The sequence below is a fragment of the Mytilus edulis genome, chromosome 14 (assembly GCF_963676685.1).
Source record: "Mytilus edulis chromosome 14, xbMytEdul2.2, whole genome shotgun sequence".
Taxonomy (NCBI): Eukaryota; Metazoa; Mollusca; class Bivalvia; order Mytilida; family Mytilidae; genus Mytilus; species Mytilus edulis.
Window position 1 is genome coordinate 41,028,494 of NC_092357.1, and position 19,335 is coordinate 41,047,828.

Consider the following 19,335-nt stretch of genomic DNA (forward strand, 5'->3'; position numbering starts at 1 on the left):
CAGTCCCTGTTTTCGATTGATTCTCGGCTAAACTATTATTCCGCCAAAAGAAATAATGGACATCAGTTAATAATGATTCCATGGTTGAGCTATGATGTACGCTAACCACAGATACTACCTTTACCTATATACCCAAGTCTACGTGCGTTAAAGCATAAACACACTGAAAACATGTAACATATAAGTATAAATTGAGACGTAAAGTTGTTTGTTTTCCCCAACTGGTCCCTAAGTAAGCTTGAACGAGTTTCTATTTTCAGGTCATATTTTCTTTAGAGCGATATTGCATGCAGAATATGTGTGTTAATCAACGTTAGACGAATAAAGCTGGCCCAATTTTACATTGAGTACCAATAGACATGATCATATTCAATGATAGTTATTTCAATGTTCAACTTTTTTATATTTAATTAACTTGCAAAAGTAGTGTGCTAGTTAGAAAATCAATCATTATCATGGTTTACTTATAGTGCATTCTGGTATCATGCACTCCCCGGATTTTCAACTGACAATGCCAAACGCAAAAAACAATTATAGCAACTTTAAAATTATTCACAAAGTTTAGATACATCTCATGCAATAAACTGTTAAATAATTCAATAAAATGTTTTCCCCCTTGAAAACTGCAATTGTTTGAATGTCTTAATTTTAATTTTAATCTTATATTAGTAGAGACATAAACACAGACTCCATCCAAGTCACAATTAGTAGTAGGTAAACGTCAAAGAATATATTTCTGGTGAAAGTCGTTTGTAAGAGAAGATAATTTTCTGGTAGAGCTTACATTCTCTGTTGATCTCTGTGCGATTAAAAAAAAATCAAAATTAAACATAAGGAGGAGGCATTGTTAAATTGCAAAACTAGTAACCATTCTTCTATTCTTTCACAATCATGATACAAATAATCATGATACAAACAATCATGATACAATTGTACATTAATATAAATGTATGTTAATGATGATAAATTGGTGAAAAACGTTCATTAGCAAATATTACAGCATATCAGGAACCAATGATATCCAGAATTGGAAGCGAGCACGCTATCACAAGGAGAGGACGCTACCCCGAAGACAGCACGCTACCTATGGAAGAAAACTACCAGGAGGTAAGCACGCTAGCTCGAGACGAAAGTTACAAGCTTCCACAAGACCATAGCCTAGGTTGTCAATTATATATATAAACTAGAAGAATGATAAATGAACTCGAGGCGAGCACGCTACTTTGAGACAAGCATGCTACCACATCACACTGACCAAGGGAGTCAATTTAAAATATAAATAAGAAAAATGTTATCATTTTGACACATTCGAGCAAAGATGTTATTAATTATATGAAAAAACAACATGTAACTAACTTACCCATTTTACTCAAAGTGATTTGAAAAATCTCCAAGTGACGTCATTTTGTATTAAACACAATAAATTTGTTTCTATATTGAAAATATGAAGGACAAGTTTTTATAGAGTAATGCTTCTGTCTGACCGACTTATTTCTCACAAAAACATCTTCAGTATTATTTTCGGTTAATTAATAGATTCATAACATTTTTGATATTCGAATTCAAAGGGATTTTGTCATGTTATCTTCAAATCAAAGTTCATATCGAAAAGAGAAGAAAAGCATGGTTTAATCTTCTTATAAAATTTTTATATAGAATAAGTCTAAGTCTTGTAAACGTTTAAAGTGGTATCACACAAAAGCGTGTAAAGCATTTATACTAAGATTAACTATTTTTAAAGACATAAAAAAAGAAAGAAAAATATTTTAAAAGTTCACGAACTGCATCAGAAGTATTACAAAAGTATTACCAATTATCATTAGAAATAATGTTGCAATTTCATAAGTGTTCTGCTGTTTATTCATATTTGCTGAATATATTTTGACTGTCAAACAGGACATGACGAGTATTGATACTTTGTTAGTAATATAACATTACAAACATAAGTATTTGCCACTGGACGTTAAGCAGACAACTATAAAATATCCTTGTTATTCTACCAGTTTTTTTTTTAAATTCTTAGTAAATAAGCGTTTTTGTACCAGGTGACATTCAAGGAATAAAGAGTTGAATAATCTGCAACATAATTTTACAACAAAGTTCGATGACATTTTATTTTTATACGTGTAAACATTACATTACTGTCTCAATAAAAAAAACTTCTTTAACAATTTAATTTTCAAATTTATCAAAGCGTAAAACTTCCGATTTGCATCATGACACAAGACCGTACTTAAAAACACAGTACGCATGTAAATTATCACCGGAAGTTCATTATCTGTTTACAAATAGCGTATGTAGTTGTACCTACCGAATGTTGTATTACAAAAATGTAATCACATAATCTGTGTTTGGCTAATGTACATTGTAATCATAAAATCATTAATATTTTTTAAACAAGATAATCAAATAATTATGGAACATTTGGGTACATTATTGTACTCAAATAATCACTATACAAACGGCCAATTACAGTGTGATCACAAAATAAAATAACACACGAGGAGGCTCACAAATTATAAAAGATACCAGGCTAATGATTAAGTATGCTAAACTTGCGTTTCGTCTTCACAAGTGGCGCTCTAATCAAAGAAACATTGTTAAACCTGATAATAAAAACTAATCACCCCCATCACCATCTTTGAGATATATGTACAAAGCCTTGTTGCACCTGATAATACGGTTACTACACAAATAGCGACAGTTTGAATATCGGTTAATCATATTCAATTTGGTGTACAAAAACCTAATTTTCTCATTATGATTTTTGTTCATCAAAATTAAGCGTCAAACGACATTTTCTTTTTTGTTTGTTTCATATTAATGATCTCTATCATAACTTCGTTATAGTAAAGCATAGTAGATCTAGTTTGTCAAAATAGAAAATGATTTTGTCTGGGCTTCTTTAAAACAAGGCGCTTTATTGAATTATTTTGTCTCTGGAAAACGACAAATCGAATGACAGACTTTTATAAATAGAAGTGAGAGCAGAAGAATGGCGTGCCATATCAAAATCAATTAAAATCAATTTGAGAATGCAAACAAATGTTACATGCGTTTAATTTTCCAAAGTTTTTTTGTTCTTTTATAGTTCCCTTGCATAGTAGAAAATAAGTCATTTTCGGTCTTTTTGGTAATAAATTTCGTAAATTCTTTCTACTTTAAAATAATTTGCTTTTGCGAGGTACAATTTTTACAACAGAGTCTGTTTAGATAAGCTACTTACTATCAGAAATAGTCATTTGCGATATGAACAGGTACATTTCAAAATATCAGCAGTTTTATAATGTTTAAAAAATGATAATAATTATTTTTAAAAAGGTTAAGTAATTGAACGGGGCTGCGTACTTTTACATCCCAAATGAATTACACCCTGCGATTCAAAATGGTGTAATTCTAAAATGTAGAGTTCACAAAGGTAAAAGAATAGCAACAGAGACTTCATAGTAATATTAGAAAAATAACCCTAATGAAATGCACTACGCAAAATAGAACTATACCTTTTCATTGAGCCCATTTTGTGCAAAAGTTTTTTCCAAGTGAGTCTATCCTAATTCTGCGCTTCATACAAAATGTACTTTAGTCAACGCTTTTACATCTCAATGAAGTTACAAAAAGAAGCATTTAATTATTAATTAAATGATTTGACAAAAAGATAAGAATAACCTTTTGTAAAATTGAAAAAAATATATTTGATTCGATGACTTTGAGTGTGGTTAAACATTTTGAGATTTGATTTCAAGGAAACAGTAACCAAATATGTAATTTTCGTAAACAATTTTTTTGGAGGGGTTGGGGGTTGAAGGAGAAAAACGCCAAAATATACCACAGTGGGCATTCCAAAACCACAAGTTGGAAGCAGAATAGAAACACATTAGTGCCTAAAGAAATTCGAAAAGACAAACACGTTGACAAAAGAGGACACAGAAAACTACAGAACAGCGGGGGCTCAGCAGTTCCCAAGCTGTTTTGTTGAGGTTTATTCCAATTACAAATATGTGTTTCAACGATACCAACTCGTTTAATTTTATCACGACGTTGAGTAGAAAACAATATAATCTAAATGAAGGATGGGCTGTTATGGGTTTTTTAATCAGAATGATTTTTCATTTTATCTTTCGGGAATAGTGGATGTCTTTCAAAGATTTGAGGGTTCTTGAGGACAGTAAACCAAGTAAAATGCTTTCAACGCATACACTTTTTGAAGTGCTGTTATTATATATTTAATGATTTGACAACAATATAAGAATTAACTTGTATAAAATTTAAAAAATATATCGGTTCGATGACTGTGAGTAGGGTTAAACATTTTGTGATTTGATTTCAAGAAAACAGTAACCAAATATATTTTCTTTAAACGATTTTGGGGTTGTTTTATTACTTTTTTTTGGGGGGGGGCGCCAGAATATACCACGGTCGGCATTTCAAAACCACAAATCGGAAACAAAACTGAAACAATTAAAAACTAATTGTTCAGAGAACATTTGAAGGTCTTTCCACCAAAAACCAAGTATTTTAATATGAAAGTAGTAAAATTAGGTTTAAAATGTCATTTCAATCGTCAAATGATAGCTTATTGTACGCTGATTCCAAAAATATATGGTTTCTATACAATATTGTTTTAAATAAGGGAGATAATTTGTTACTTCTGGTTGGAAAAATGTTACTTCCAATAATATTTCAATATTTACTTGTCACTGATTCCAAAAATATCTTGTTCTATATACTTTTATATTGATAAAGTACACATAATAGCTACTTCCTGTGTACACAAGGCCACTTCCGGTTGTTTTTTTCAAGGATAAATGGTTTGATACCTATTGCCAAAAGTCTCATAAATTTATCATGTTTGCATATATGAGGTAAAAGCAAAGGTCAAAATCTAGAACATCAAATTAAGCTATGACTTGAGATCAATGTCAAGGTCATAAACCAAGGACCTCAAATCAAAAGACCATAGGTCTTTATTATATTTGGTCTATGATTTACATCACCATACGCGTATTTTCAAATACAAGAGGGGAGAAAACTCACTTTTACGTTCATCGTATCCTTGCAGTCAAAATTTAAGTGTTACGGCATGGCACAACTAACAATTTAGTAAAAATAATTTGTCGATACAATTTTTGAAAAAAAGTGAAAATAAGCTTAATTCAAAATTAAGAATATGACCTTTACCTTTGACCTTGACCTAATTTTTTTTTTAACAAGGACCTCCAATCAAGAGATCCTACGTTTCTATCACTTATAGTTTACAAGATAGAAATGCATATCACTTATATCAAATGCATAAGGGGAAATAACTCTCATATTGAGTGTTCATATCGCTTCGGTCAAAATACAACAAATCATGCGAAAGATATAACGAGCAATTTTATAAAATGAATTTGTCGTAATCTTTAACCGTTGCGAAGGAGTAGTGGACACTAGGAAAACAGTGTTTGGGGAGATAACTCCTACAAAAAAAAGGTAATCGGTAACGCAGGGTTAATTTCAAAGGCGCTTAAACTGTTCGATATCATGTACCAAATATCTAAGCAACATATTGCAAAACAAATATTTATTGCAAGAACAAAATTAGGCTGAAGAAAAAAAAAATAATCAGAAGAAATACAATAGGTCTTTCCACAGAAAAGTGGAAAGACCTAATTATTGCCAAAAGAAAAATGACGAAAGGACAAACAAGTTGATAAAAGAAGACACAGAAACTACGGAACAGTGGGGGTTCAGCAGTTCCCAAGATGTTTTGTTGAGGTTTATTTTAATTACAAATATACGTTTTAACGATATAAACTCCTTCAATTTTATCACGAAGATGAATAAAAAGCAGTACAATCTAAATGAAGGATCAGCTGTTATGAGATTGTTTAATCAGTGTTATTTGTCATTTTATCTGTAGTGAATAGTGGGTGTACCTGATTAAGGATAGCACTGCAGATGTTAAAATGTGAAGAAAAGGTATATCAAATACACAGCGTTTAGAAATTCCGTTTAAAGTTCATCCGAAATTATAAAGACCAATAAATTGATGTAGAGTAATAAAGCTTGATTGTCCTCCTGTTTTCTTATGAAGTTTTATTATAGCCCATAGTTACATATTTATAATACTTATATCATTTGCATATCTACAAAATTGATACCTCTAATGGCTTACTTTACCAAATTATGACTTGGATGGAGATTTGTCTCATTGGCACTTATACATATACCACATCTTCTTATTTCTATTGACTGTGATTTGTTCGTTAGAATTTTGTTGCTAAGTTTAACTTTCGGGAATTTATGTGGACAAAACTACACATCGGAACATCTGTAAATATATGTCGATTTCACTTTGATATATCCAAGCACGATATACAGGAATGGAGTCCTTTGGTTCAAATAAAGAAGAAATTGAAAGAAAAACGACAAATGTTTGAGTTGAGGATTATAAGGATTTAACTAATAAAGTAGAGTACAACACGATTGTACTCCATGAAAGAAGAAATGTACGAAACATATATACAACCACAATTATTATTACTTAGGCTTTTAAGTTCAGAATGTGTGTTATTAAACAATCTTTTTACGATCGCGAAATGAAACTCATGTACATATACGACGTATACAAACATTCAAGTTAACAAATAGCTATCCTTAAGATCTTTAAGAGAGGGGCGAAAGATACCAAAGGGACAGTCAAACTCATGAATCGAAAATAAACTGACAACGCCATGGCTAAAAATGAAAAAGACAAACAGCAAATAATAGTACACAAGACACAACGTAGACAACTAAAGACTAAGCAACACGAAACCCCCAAAACTGGGGTGATCTCAGTTGCCCCAGCGGTAAGCAGATCCTGCTCCAGATGTGGTTATAATATTGCAGATCACAATTTCAAACGAGAGGAGTACATGTAACATTGCCCTCTGTTTGTTAAATGCATTCATATCGTAATGGGATTTGTTTGCTCTTTGCATCACCGCTTCCAGAAAGTACAAATAAATTTGTCATTCATATGGGACGTTTCACGGAAGAACAAAAGATATATTGACCCTCTCATTTCTCCCCAAAGATATAATTCAGGGTACTATTATTCTGATTCAGAACCAAAATTCTAGTTATGATTTAGTAATTTAGTCCTAATCATGAATAACATGTTTGTCACTGAAAATTAAGCAATTGAAAATCAATCAACCCGGTTTATACCAAACACTCCCTTCCAAGGTTGAACTTTTTGACTGGTTGGTTGTTTGGAAAAAGTTTATTGAAGAATATTTGAGACATGTAAATGACAAGAATAACTAAAATTTCAATGCATATAGGGGACACATTACAGTTCCTGTTGCGCTTATTTGGGGTTTAAACAAATTAACATTTGCACGCATTCCATTTCAATGTGATCACTTGTAAAATGTAATCAAAAGCTGTACACAAACGTATTGATATTTTAGCTCAAATGTAAGGGTAACGTGCATACATTTACTGCGTTCTGCATGTACAAATGTAAGTTCTTCGGTGGATCAACTTTTAATTAATTAGTACGTTAAACAAAAACGCATTCAATCTTACCTTAATCTATTTGCGGCTATCTTTAATCGAAGTGCTATATTCAATAACAAACCACATCTGAAATGAAAATTTAAAAAAAATGATATTGGTTTATTTAATAAAATTGAGAATGGAAATGGGGAATGTGCCAAAGAGACAACAACCCGACCATAGAAAAAACAACAGCAGAAGGTCACCAACATGTCTTCAATGTAGCGAGAAATTCCCGCACCCGGAGGCGTCCTTCAACTGGCCCCTAAACAAATATATACTAGTTCAGTGATAATGAACGCCATACTAATTTCCAAATTGTACACAAGAAACTAAAATTAAAATAATACAAGACTAACAAAGGCCAGAGGCTCCTGACTTGGGACAGGTTAATGCATATTCCGCCGTCTTCATTTGTAAATGCCGTCTATGATCGCTCCCGATTGTCACTGAAATTATACTATTTTAAGAAAAGCATTTTTACATTTTTACAGGGTTTTTTTTCAATTAAAAATTTCATACAATTAAATCAAATACACGTATTATCCTTTTTTTACAAATTAAAGAAATTATTGTATTGATTTAAAATGTAGTTACAGTGAATTCTTTTTGAACCCCAATCGCTGGAAGGTGTGAATGGCTTCAATCTTAATTGACCAGAATTTTCTGTTTTCCTACCCAAGGTCAGTTGTTTTCTCTGGCTACTGCAGGTTCTTGCACTTAATTAAAATGACGATATATATAAATAGGGTTTTTGAAATCGATATTCAACAACAACAAACAAACAAAAATACACAGAAAATAGCTTTAGATGCATTTGAGACGCTTAAATTTAATTGTAATTTTGAAAATTGCACCAAAAAGACTGATAATTTGTTTACTTCTTATAAATATAAAAGAGACTACATACATTGTGTTTACTACTTATCAGTATAAAGCTACCATTAACAGGTCGGGACCACTACCTTATATGGAAATGCATAAATTAGCATACTTATGTTCTCGCACATGTAATTGTTTATTTACATGTGACGTAATTTATTTTTACCTAGGTTTTTGACCAATCCACTAAATGAGTAACAATGCATGATGGACTACTACGTGTTTACAATCAACCGAGAACACGTGTTATTTACTGAAATACAACACATTTTTTCGTCCAATGCGGGATTCACAATTTCGCTTAGTTTTTCATTTTGAGTATCCTAATTTACAAAGTACAAAGTATTCCTTCCATGCTCAGATTAACGACGAGTTGTTTCTAGGCGGTGAAAAAAGGGTTTGAATTACCCGATATATAGCCATCAATATGCTTGATGATGGCACGGAGATTTCATATATTCGTCGACCAGACAGCAACGAAACAACAGAGAAAACACAATTACCCATGAGACACACTTACTAGTGTAAAGTAAGCCGTCGATAACAGCCGGTGCTAATATTCACGAGTACAGCAATTTCCGTATATTATTAAAGGCAAATGTGTGCTCCTTGAATTTTGTGTTTGTAAAAAAGGCAAAGAAATATTTACATACATGGCAGTGTTAACAAAATCTATAAGTATTTATATTTTTCACATTTCAGTATATGAGACTTCCAAGCTGTTCCCTTTGTTTTTGAAGGTAGTGAAGTCAGAAACTGTAGTTTCATTTTGTTTTCGTTTATTACCGGGCTCGGACATTTGCCAAACTGAATACAATCATTACAGCTGATTTCCCAATGCTTGCAAAGTAAAACTGTGGTTGGCTTGATTGCTTTGTGGGTATAGCTGTTTTTACAAGCTTTGAACATAAGATTGACATCTTTAATCAATATATATAGGCATAGTTTAACTTGTATATTTTATATTTTTAATTTATTTGGTTGTTATCCTAATATGAATGTACAACATACAAACAAATCAAGCAAGCTTACCAAAGGTTTCCTCTACATGCATTAGGAAATAAGCTGTAATGATGTTATCCATATGTGGGCGTTTTTCAATAAAAGCGTACATTTCAGACCTTAAAAAAAATGGACAATCAACTTGTCTAAAATTTAATTTCAAGAGTTATTTTGAATACCTCTATAATAGACCTGTTTGTAAACAAAAAGTGCAATCTTAAATATTCTTTAAAATGATATTATTTTCATAATTTGTGTACTGTTTCGTAAAACTTCTTCTAAACACACATATTTTTTGCAATTTTAAATGTTTCCTATAGACATTCCAGTTTGTTTACTTTAAATACTAGAAAAATATCATTTTTTTTCTGAATCAGAAAATCATTTTTATCGATAAAGATTAGACAGTACTTCACATATGAAGGTTCAACTCATGTTACGTAGTGGACATTTTGATGCGTTTCGCAGTGGACAAAACCGTTTCGTAGTGGACAAAAAGTTTCGTAGTTGACATCAACCCTATTATATGTTAATAAAAACATAATAAAAATTACATGAAACTAACCCTTGTTATTTGTTTTGCACGAATATAATTGAAAAAAGATTAAAAAAAGACTCCATGGTAGTGGTAGTGTCCACTACGAAACGTTTTTCTCCCATACTTGTTTCGTAGGGGACCGTTTCGTAAGGGACGTACATGTATTCGCATGCTTTATTTTTCCTTCACAATCCCTATATTGCAATAGTAACAAGACTGATTGTATTCATCAAAGCATTTATCAAGCTGTACACTGATATTTTTTTCATAATTTTAAAACCAGATACTGAAGGAGATTTGACCCGTTTCGTAGGGGACATTATCAAAAATACGGTATCACTCTGGTCCATTTGATGTGCTCAATTTTTCTTACCAACAATTTAATTGCCATTATAAAAGCATCACTTCTTTTGTAAGACCCTAATGTTTATAACTCTTGCAAACAAAAATTACATTGATTTTATAAAACTGTTTATTGGCAAATTTTAATGACTTCGTTTCGTAGTGGACAATTTGTGAGGGACACACCTTCTGAAATTAAAAAAAAACCTATATTGAAAGCTGTTTATTAGAATATGTTGGCTCTGAACATAATTTTGAATTATTAAAGAACTTATGTAAAGTAAAAAAAACATTAATTTCTTCATTTGTTTACGATATTTTAGAGTATGAATGTTGAACAGGCGGTCTAGGGACATGCCATTTTGGTTGTTTTGGACCATTCAGGAGTCAATATCTTATCAATCCCTCTAAAAAATATACTGTTTCTTTGCTTAAAAATGTTAAATCTAATTCAATGTACTGACTGCACAAAAAATTACTTGCAAAGATCAAACACATTTTTTTTAAAGTGGCTAGGACAAGAAAATACGTTTTAAATGAAAAACGCTCATGTATGTGCAACGAGGTGGACAATTTGATATGTTTTGTGAAAATTGCAGCGTTGGATCTAATATAAAAAAGGAATGATTATGTGGTAAGAATGCCAATGGGACAACTGTCCACAAGTGACCAAAATGAAATTAACATTTATAGGTCACCGTATGGCCTTCAACATTGCGCAAAGCCCATACCGCATAGTCAGCTATAAAAGGCCCAGATATGACAATGTAAAACAATTCAAAGGAGAAAACTAACGGCCTTAATTATATAAAAAAATGAACTAAAAACAAAGATGTTACACATAAACAAACGACAACCACTGAAATACAGGCTCCTATATATACAAACATATATACGTTTTTATTTATAAGATAGATTTCTTCTCCTTTTATATATTATATTAGGCCGATTTTTTTCATGTTTTTTGTTGTTTTTTTGTCTGGATTGTTTTACACAAGTAATTTTTGGGTCATTTATAGCGAACATTTCGGCATTGAACCTATGACTGCTTACTTTACTAGATTATGTCTTTTTTGGAAAGATACCTCATTTGGCACTCATACCTCATCTTCTTATTTCTATATACAAAATACGTTTTAGAATAAAAAATAATAGGTAATATGGCACCCACTGTGATCCAGAGGCTTTAAATATTGGAGATATTTCACATACGTCAACATGACAACAGCCGAACGATTAAAAAACCTCTGAGGCATATTTTGTGATAAAATTAGCAAGAAACGGTTGGGACATGTAGTTGGACCCCCCACCCCCTTCCGTTTGTCCTGGGTTAGGACCCCTTTTAAAATGGCTGGATCCGCCCTGCCGCTTTCATAACACTTGTTTTTAGCATACTGAATATTATGATGTTCTTACTTTCAGTTCAGGTCCTGATAAAATTTTACACATCCAGTACAGAAAGAAGTGTTTCAAAGATCTCGTGTTTTTCTAGGCAGAAATGATTTTGGAATGACATTATACATGTTTAAAAGAGCTCAAAAAATTTCATAGTGGACAGTGGTCATTTCATCTGAAATTTCACTGTTTCAGGTCGTAAAATTATTGCATAGGTACAATGCATAACAATGGAAAAAAACGGTTCAACAACTTTAACAAGGCGAAAAAGAAAGTCGAATAGTGAAGCCCGTAAACAATACTTTTTTAATCTGAGCATGCAAATTGAAGATTATGTTATATATTTTACAATAATCACATTCGCAGAACAAAAACATATATTTTGAGAATCCCAGACACTATATTAGTTGACAGTTCTTCCACTAATTCCACGTGTTTTTCGGTTGTAGTAAACTCGTAGTAGCCCAGAATGCATTGTAGCTCATTGAGTTGATTGGTCAGTTTTTCAAGGCCGTATTGGCCTTGTGTTTTGGAAATTACTATGCAAAAATATTCTGACGTAAAGAAATCTAGAGTTCTCGACCTGATTAATTATCAAACAAGACATGTATTTTCACAAACTGACAAAATAATCTACCCTAATTTATATAAGCGAATTGAAAGAAATCTTGTAGGTATATTTATCAAAAAATATGGACACAACGGGAGCAATTCAATCCATGATATCTTATAAATAATTAAAATACGTAGTAATTAAATATCCCCCATGCAGTGCGATTTTTATTTCATAAATAACAACCTTGTTGAGAACTCGTTTAATCTTTGTTTGAAAAGATTTCTAATCTTCCATTTGAAGGCGAATAAGTAGATTTTTCTATTATCAGATGAAGTGAGAAATTAAATTATGTTTAATCATGACCGTAGCTGAAGTGCTTACGAAGCAGATAAAAATGAAGATGCTTAATAGACTGGATTAATTTGAAAGACGATATGTGTAAATATAGAAAAAAAAACTCTAAAATAGAATAACAGGAATAAATGAAATTAGAGAAAAAATACGTAATTATTATTTCGCCTCGTAATAAGATTTTTACATATAATTGCATCAAAGGGTGATCAGTTTTTCAGTTTTTCAGTTTTTCCTGAATTAGGCGTTAGTTTTCTTTTAGGTAGCAGCCATTTTAAATTTAATAAAGTGGGTAGTATGTTATTTTCAGTCATTTGACGCTTGCAATCTAATTATTTTTTTTCCTCAAAATTTAACACTATAAGGTATGTGGAAAATCTGGATTGAGAATTATTTTTGTCATCTGCTTGACCACAATATTTTTGTCCATCATAATTGGGATTAAAATATATTTTAGGGAAAAATATAAACCCTCTCCCCTTTGTAGCTAAAAAGGTTCCGTAGTACTAACACAACGACAATATGATACAAAATTTACTTGCATTCTCCGATATATCCAATTCTAATATTTGCAAATACAAACTACAGCAATTTAGTACAATCAGGTTTATGAATAAATTCCAAACGTTGTAAAAGTTTGGAAGAAATCCATGGATCTGTGTATAAATTATTTACTTGATCTATTAGAAATAAACACATTTGAATGATTTGTTTTTAATTAACCATTCAACATGAAAGCACGTCTATTTTAGTATCTTTAGATTAATTATAGTTAACGACAGAAGTATTTGCAAATTATTTTTGAATTTGAATCAAATATTAACACTGTAAAGCAATTATCTTTTAATTCAGTCTTTAAAAGCTCGAAAGCTTCATCAATTTGAAGAATTGATTTAAATTTGTTTTATTAACTATTAGTAAACCCAATGTAAGTATGATCTATTATTTTACCAGAGATTAATTACTTTGAGCTCCTACATCCGGGTCTTAGATATAATTATACTGAAACAAAATGAAGTGTAGGATCGTCAAAGCAACAAAAAACATGTGCGCTAAACACATATCTTTATAATCAACTGTTGTTTATTGTGCTGTTAATTTTCATGATAGATACTTCCCTATGTCTTTGATATTAGTATACTGACAATTAAGGGTCCTTGATCGTAAAATAATACAAACAAAAACCATGTGCGCAAAATATCTTATTTTATAATTACCCCTGCTTTGATTTAATTTTGTTGTTTTGTGCTGTTAATTTTCATGTTGCATACTTCCCCATATCTTTCATATAGCTATACCGACAATTTAAAGTCAATGGGCGTAAAATCATCACACACAAAAAGCCATGCATTTGTACTAAAATATGTCTAAACAAATAAATCAGTATGCTTTGTTTCCGATTTTAATCGAATAGGTGCATATTTCCTTGTATTTTCAAAACGCTACAATAATTTAATTGCTAATAAAATCTCTTGATGAATTTAAGTGAATTTCATTTTGAGCACCTGTTGACCATTTACTATTTATACGCACGATTTTCACTAAAAATGGATGTTGAGCAGACTTGGATATACACAATACAATTACCACATAATCATATAAACATGGTGAATTATGCAATTAAAATTATATCTAGCAAACAAACAATAAATAGTTATCCTAGTGATGATTTGATTTGAAAAATAACGGGGGGTGGGGGCGGGTTTACTGCAGCATGTAGTTCTATGGATTCTGTTAATTTGATTTTAATGGGAGTATTTTGAATATTTTGGCTTTTGAAATTAAGATTACAAAATGTCCAACCATTACAAGTTAATAATTCGTCTTGGATGCAAGTATGAAAAACATGAACACGTTAACATATCTTTTATAAAAATTAATAACACGAAGAATGGTACTATTTCATGGTGTTCTACATAGCTTTTATTCGACTACGACATTCGGCCTCTACTTTACAAAAGTTATGACACTTACTCTACATTTAAGGGGGTAGACCTTTGTTCAGGGAGGTAACTCTTTAAATCAGTCAAGCGTTTGTAAAAGTCAAGTTCATCAATGTATTTTAAGCATTTACCTGAAACAGATTGAAAATAATCTATGTAACCTAGAAGCTTAGAATATGTTTTTGAAAATGGTTGACACAAACGTACTGATGATTTTAAGAGTTATTTCCCTTAACCTAGGTCTACCTCCTTAACATCCAATACTTTTTTATAGCCATGTTTCCAATAATGAATAAGACCGAACACGTTTAAGTATAGATTCTGTGTTCATATGCTGATTTAAAGAAGAAAATCACATGTAATACCGCCTTCAGCACGCGACATTTGACGCTCTTTTCTCATCAAAGCGTTTGAAATGCATAAATTTGAAGAAAAATAAATATTGGTTTTAACTGAATTAAGTTGGTTTTATTTTGGTATAAAATCGTTAAAATACATTTAATCCTGTTTGAAAAACTTCAGTCCTGCGAAAACGTAGCCAAAATATTAGAATTTAAAAATACTTGTGATAATTCATTTTTTATTTAATTTATTAAAATATGAAATGTAATCCGGTTGGGGATAATCAGAATTGCAGGACAGATTAAACTTACTTTTCTATTCAATATTTGCAAGCAACATCTTTAATAAATTTCAGTTTAATTAAATAAAAAACACAAGTCACGACACAACCCATCAGGATTTTAAGACGAATTAGCGGATGCAGTTGGGGTGTCTAAAAACTGATAAAGCGATTGGTTTTCTACTGATTACTTTCAAGCAATAATCGCAACTATGAATTTTTCATGTAAAAATGTAATAATTTTTCAAGTGTAAATACTTAAAAGATCCCGAATCCAATCCAATGATCAACGTTATAGGTTGAGAGATTTCATTCAAGATGTTTCGTAGGAAGATTATCATCACATTTCTGATCATATAAGCAACTTGGTTGACTCCAATTAAACAATAAATCCAATAGGGATAGATATACTTTTGTTATTCACAAAAACTGCAAAGTTCTGCTTAAACGTAGTATTATTTCTTTTACCGCCTATGTAATATGTTCAATAAGAACAATAACTTAGACGTTTATATATATTGTTATAGAACTTAACGAATTCTTTCTTCTTGTCTTAATTTGAGTTAACAGTTATTTTAAATTTTGAGGCAGTTAAGATATAATAGCTCACAATATTGGCTACAACAAACATCCCACTCTGTGTCGTACTTATATTTGTATCTTTTTGATGAATTAAGCCTTTTTCAACTTATTTTTATAGTTCGTTTTTATGTTTTACATTTACATTACTGTCCAAGGTTAGGGGAGGGTTCGGATCCCGCTAACATGTTTAACCCCGCCACATTATATTTTTTATTTGTCTGTCCCAAGTCAGGTGCATGTAATTAAGTGGTTATCGTTGATTGATGTGTTCCATATTTTTTTCGTTCATTTATTGTACATAAATTAGGCCATTAGTTTCCTTTTTTGAATTGTGTTACATTTGTCATTTCGGGTCCTTTTATGGCTGACTATTCGGTATAGGCATTGTCGAAGGCCGTACCGTGTCCTATAATTGTTAGTTTATGTGTTATTTGGTCTTTTGTTGAGAGTTGTCTCATTGGCAATCATACCACATCTTCTTTTTTACATAGACAAGATTTTTTTCCCATTATGAATATATAATGTCTTTTGTCATCCTGGATTGGTATAATTGTTACAGTCTATAATTAATGATCTTGATTTTACACAAAAAAGTAAGTTCGAAAAGACCATAAAATGGCACTCTATTTAATATACCTCAAATTTCAAATTAGGATTTATTGACCAATATCACAATGAATCAAAGCTAATACGTTGACTAGATATGAAATAAGCTTATTTATTGAAAATTTACGTTCCTGCGTTCTACTGATGACATACGTCGACAATTTGTTTTTAACACAATATTTGTATTGACATTTTACATGTTAAACTTGAATATTTAGTTTGTCGACGTTTGCGCTCTATGTTTCCTTGTCCTAAATTTGGTTGAAATCTGACCAATTGTGTCAAAATCTCTTATTTTGACCTTTTTTGGATGTAGAATAAAACTTTGACGAAAATAGTTCAATTTTACTTTCTAACATGTCTTTAAGACAATTTTAAACATATTTCATCTTGTACAATTCAACTTTATAATCGGTGCCAAATATGGCCCTTACCGAACTTACTCCTTTCACGCCGTTCGATCAAAATATCTGTATATATAATTTATAATGTTTATGTTTTACAATATTTGACTGATAAATCGTGTTGAAAAAAAATACCATTGGAACAACATCTACATCACATTTTGATAAAAGAAAAAAAGAGCATCAAGGAATGCTGATCCTGCATCATTAGAAAGTGTGGATTGGAAACAAATATTAAATTAAAAAGATTTCAACAGAAATTTTGAAAACAATATGAACACCACACAAAACTAAGATTAAAGTTATCATTGTTTTAATTCAAAAGCTTGAAATCAAAAAGACAATTGGAACAATGCTTCCTCACTGTTTCTTAATGTGGTACCTTACACTACAGGGAGATAACTCTGTAAAATCAGCAAAACGTTTTTTATTACGTTGTGTTGTTAAAGGAATATTAAGTTTCTCAATGATCAAACTTAGTGCTTGACCATCTGCTATATAACCAGTGTATTGTTTCTGATAAAATGGTTGGTTCATAATTTTTAAAACTTTTATATTTTTGTCCAAGGGTCAAAGAAAATACTTTGTCAAAATTTTATGAAAATTAAACGAGCAAAATTAATTTTAGTGAAGATGTTGGGTACCACCTTAAGAACTGAAGATTATTGTCGATCAGTAAATGACAGGAAGATATGATTTATTCTTAACCAGCAGATTAAGTACTTGTAATCATACCGAACCAAACTGAAGTGTTTGATCTTTATAGTGTTTGATCTTTATAGCGAATAAACTAACTGGGAAATCAATAGGCAAAAAATATAAGGAATAAGGAGATAATTGTATTCGCTCTTTTGTGTTTGCTTTATATCTGCCTTTATAATTACCCCTGCTTTGTTTTTGTTTTTTGCTATTTCCTTCGCCTATTAATATTAATGTTACATACTTCCCTATGTCTCTGATATATATATATACCAAAAGGGTAGAGAGTTTAATCGTTATGTCAACAAAACAAAATGTGTGCTCTTAACAATTAATCTACTTTGTTTTGTTGCTGTTTTTGTGATGTTAATTTTCATGTTGTACACTTCCCTATTTCTTTCATATAGTTATACCGAAAAGTTAAAGTGTTTGATTGTAAAATCAACGCACAACAACATGCCAGTGTACTTAAATCAGTCTTATATATCATAAAATATTTAATACCCACAGTTTGCTTTTGTTTCCGTGGTTGAACGTATAGTTTCATATATCCCTATGTATATTATGTTAAATATTTACAATAGTTAAACTGCTAAAAAAGCTATTGATGCATCTTAACCGTACAAAAACTACTTAAGGCTCACATGCTTTTTGATCAAAGAGTCTATTATCTTTACATATTATATCATCAGTAGTTGTTATTGAACATGAACATAATATTCTTTTTATGTAGTTGTCTAATCAATGCAAAATGAAGGGTAACAGCATGAAAGGGAAAAATTGACAAAGCAAAATAAGATAAGAGAATAATGGGCTGTTACATGTAACATATGAAGAATATAGAATATTAGGATATTAACATATTAAGAATAGAAGTAATGGGGTATCGAAAATGTAAATTAAGGACAAACGTAGGTGAGGTTTATGAATTTTGGTCAAATGTTCGGACTCCTTGGTTTTTTCCCTAAATGATACAGGGTAAAATATATTGCACAAAACTCCCCCTTTTCTTTTATATAAGACTTTCAAATGTACAGAGCTCATAAACATTCATTTACCAAAATTTAAGCAGATTCAACATTTATTTTTCTTTCAAATGGAGACCTCAAAAATACCAATGCAATAATGAGGTAAAAGTCCAAGTCAGCCTTTTCCAGTCATTTTATTTTAAATTGAATATCTTGTGAAGAAGCTCCGTAATCTATCAATATTTTAAGCTTATTTCATTTGTTTTGTCTAAGTATCAATTTTAAATTCTAGATTTGTTTTCAAATTGAAGTATATCTATAAGCATGGAGAATAATCGACTAAAAATGTTAGCAAAACATTAATAATGAACCACTCATCCAGAACATCGTTTATTTAATGAAAGTGAGAGAATGTATAAACACATTCTCTTTACCTACATACGTAGCATCACTGTATTACATGTATATTTGTTCTTGACTCTTTCTTAACAAGCCATTGTAAAATTTTGGAAAACATCCATGATTCTGTGTATAAAATATTTATTTGATTTATTCGAAATAAACACATGCAACTGATTTGTTGATAATTAACCATTTAACATGAAATCAACTCTGCTTTAGAATTCATAAATCTTTCTGTGCAAATTCCTTTTGAATAGGAAACAAATATTAACACCGTAAAACATTTAAATTAAAGTAATTATCTTCTAATTCTTTAAAAGTCGAAAGCTTAGAGATGATTGCATTCATACGTCTACGTCATTTCTAAAGATTTGTTTTTCATTGTCGCTAAGTAAACACGAGGTCATTAGCCTTTGTTCTGTCATCATGCAATTAAGATCTTTGCTTTCATACAGGTCTTTGATATAATTAAACCGACACAATTATAGCAAACTTAAGAGAAAAAAGTAAAAACACAAA

At 30.9% G+C, this 19,335-nt stretch overlaps 1 protein-coding gene across 4 annotated transcripts in view; it reads right to left on the bottom strand.

Moving 5' to 3' along the window:
• LOC139502700 (cardioacceleratory peptide receptor-like) overlaps nt 1–19,335 on the bottom strand; it is a 132,456-nt gene that overhangs the window by 62,349 nt on the left and 50,772 nt on the right. For 3 of the 4 annotated variants that reach the window (XM_071292248.1, XM_071292249.1, XM_071292251.1), the window contains exon 2: nt 7,555–7,611. The exons of the other annotated variant lie outside the window; for it this stretch is intronic. The gene's annotated coding sequence lies outside the window, so the exon portion shown is untranslated. The remainder of the gene's footprint in view (nt 1–7,554; nt 7,612–19,335) is intronic. 4 annotated transcript variants of the gene reach the window in all.